Genomic DNA, 2,957 nt, shown 5'->3' with positions numbered 1-2,957 from the left:
ATTGATTTTTGCAATGATAAAATATAAAGCTTTTAATAAGTAATCGTCTTTTTTCTGTCTTCAAGGAATCAAAGAGCTATCAGGATCAGACAAAGGTAAAGAAAATATATATTACAACAGTTACTGTATGTTGAAATTGAAGATGTTTGTATTTTAGAATCTTACATAATAAGATAATGGATTTGTTCATTTATCGTGTAATTGAATCCAAAAACATTATATGGGTGCTTGATATGATTTTACGTGCTCTATATATCGAAGAGATTTATTTTAATTTTCTCTTTAATTATCAGTATACTATCTAACAACAACAGGATAATGCTATTTTTATTTTATTTTTTTCGCTCAAAACATTTTGATGGTACGTATTTTTGTATTGTTTATCTAATACTCATACTGTATTTATAAATCGATTTTTTTTTTTTTTGTTTAACATGCATATATTTTCATTAATTTTATTTTTATATTATTTTATAAAGTAAACATTTATTTATATTATGGTTTTGTTTTTTTTGTTATTTACTTGCAAAGATGCGCAGTTATTTTATGAATGATACATATGTTATTTAGTTGCTAAGATAGTTGGCGCTACAGTAGGAGCTGGTGTTTCTGGTTTAATTATTGGCGTTTTGGTAGGCAGTGTCGTCATGTTCCTTAGTCTGAGAAAATTTGCGCAAGATAACAGGTAAGTTTAATTTATTATAGGACAATTATATTATTATGTTCATCATAGTAAAATTGCTAAAAAAAAGCATAAATCATATTGAATTTTTCGTAGTTTTTTTTTGAGATATTTTTGAAATATAGAATGCATTTTTTCAACATGGAGCTTACATATTAGAAATGCCAAGTTAATGAATTATTATTCTTTTAGATGAAAAGCTATTAAGAATGAAACTCTCAAAAACTAATATATCTTATTTAAGGTAAAAAAAAAAAAGCATGGTATGTACTCAGCACGATCCGAGTACCAACAATCTTGAAACCGCAATGGTTACCGACAAATAAATTGAAATTAATTAATAATTAACACAGTTTCCAAAAAAAAGTTAAAAGTAAGCGTTCCGGTTTTTTTTCTTTCTTTTTTTTTTGTCAATGACAATTTTTGTAGAATTTACAGTAATATTCAATCGTATTTTGTCTGAATCTTTCATTCACATTAATTTTTTTTACAAGAAATTTGACTACGGGTCACCCTATCTATCTAATCAATACAAAGGGTACTATACAAACGACGTAACTGTTCAAGTGTAAATGTCCACTACCTCTAGGCTCCTGATTTCACCAACGGTGTCTCTAAACCTCAGTGTTTTATTCCCTGTTCGTGATTTGATTTCTTGTATGGATTTATGAGCTTTATCACGTACTGTCCGATATCTTTATCTTTTATATGTCTACATCTTTACGTTATGCGTAAACAAGTGCATGCTGTGGAAGATATATTTCTTAGATTAGTACCAAGTATTTTATTACTGGTCAACATTTCTATTGCTTGTTAATTCAAATCGGTTTTATACAATGTATAAAATTGTGCGTAAGATTAAAAAACAAATCAAATTATCTCATGTGTATCATGTTACATTTCCATACATGTAGAAAAATACATTTTACGTATAATTTATCAGTATTGCAGTCGCGCTGTGTTTGTTTGTTTGTTTTTACTATATACATATGTTCGATAAATTATCCAAAAAAGATTAGTGAGAAACCACCAAAGCTTTAACTTAACTTAACCTTAAAATTTGTAGCTAGAGCAATAGAACAGAAAACGAAATAATTTGTCTTGTTTAAATTGATGCAAATAAGTAAATAATACTATACAATAAATGTGGTACTTAATTATGTATGATAATTTTTCAGAAACAATAACTTAATGCTATCAGCACTGGATGATACATCACCTGCAGACGGTAATCTGTGACACTTCTTTGTGTGAACTTAAATTAAATTTCTATATGGATATGAAACTTACGTTGGAGTGATGCTGTAATAGAAAGTGGCGCTGGCATCTGGAGTAATAGCCTCTCTACATATATTGATAAGTGAGAAGGTGAATATGAAGATACGTACAATTCATCAGAGCTACAAATAAGAGGCGGATCCAAGTTTTTATAGGAATATAAGCTTTGACATCACACAAAATTAACAGTCTTTAAATATTACATGTAAAAAAAATGAAATGAATTGCAAATAACAAACTCTTGAAGAGCATTATACTAGAACAAAACTTACTATATCTTTGTTTCATTGTTAGTTTAATCTCACGTAGCAATTAAGGTTTGAAGCAGCACTTATCGCCATGCTCATAATCGACGTAATCTTGTCAAACTCGACATAATACTTTCGATTTTATATTTCCACAACTCTAAAATTTACAGGCGGGTTTAGTCGTCTGATTGTCTCAAGATGATATAGCAGAATTAGCAAATAAACCAGCATGCAATCTAACAAATGTGATTTTAATAATGATTCAATATGTATTAGAATAATAGAAAATAAAAGGTTAAGAAAATTACTAAGCAGAATTTGTAGTTTTTTCCATCAATCTACGATGTTTGTTTTAATATTTTAAGCTAAATTTGATAATCCCTCTTTGAAAAATAATTTGAATATCAACAACAAAGATTGTTGGAAACCAAGGTGGGTATTTCGTTGGATCTGCGTGATGCACATTCCTTAAAATTATCCAGTGACCTTGGTGCATGGCCTAATTACAGCCTAAATCTACAAGAAATCATGTCAAATATGAATCCCTCATTGTTATCCTACGAAAGATAATATGTGTATGAATACAGAAACGGTACTTTTTTAAGGTAGCCCATACATGACAAAGTGATATTGTGTCAAAGTCATGACAAATTATCATTAACATATTGCAATAATTAACATCACAAAGGCAAATTCGATAAATATAATGACAAAGGCTTACATATAATATGCAAACCTTGAAATCTCTG

General features: G+C 28.6%; 1 long non-coding RNA gene across 1 annotated transcript; it reads left to right on the top strand.

Moving 5' to 3' along the window:
• The first annotated feature begins 55 nt into the window (after positions 1 to 55).
• LOC134242489 (uncharacterized) lies at positions 56 to 2,132 on the top strand. Its single transcript, XR_009986866.1, has 3 exons — positions 56 to 95; positions 571 to 685; positions 1,861 to 2,132. It is a non-coding gene; the product is annotated as an uncharacterized LOC134242489 (long non-coding RNA).
• The last annotated feature ends 825 nt before the right edge of the window (positions 2,133 to 2,957 follow it).

Source organism: Saccostrea cucullata, unplaced genomic scaffold (genome assembly GCF_032062105.1).
Source record: "Saccostrea cucullata isolate Sc308-1 unplaced genomic scaffold, CSIRO_AGI_Scuc_v1 ctg5144, whole genome shotgun sequence".
Lineage (NCBI taxonomy): Eukaryota > Metazoa > Mollusca > Bivalvia > Ostreida > Ostreidae > Saccostrea > Saccostrea cuccullata.
Note: the sequence above shows the minus strand (reverse complement) of the source record. Positions and strands in the feature narration are given on the sequence as shown.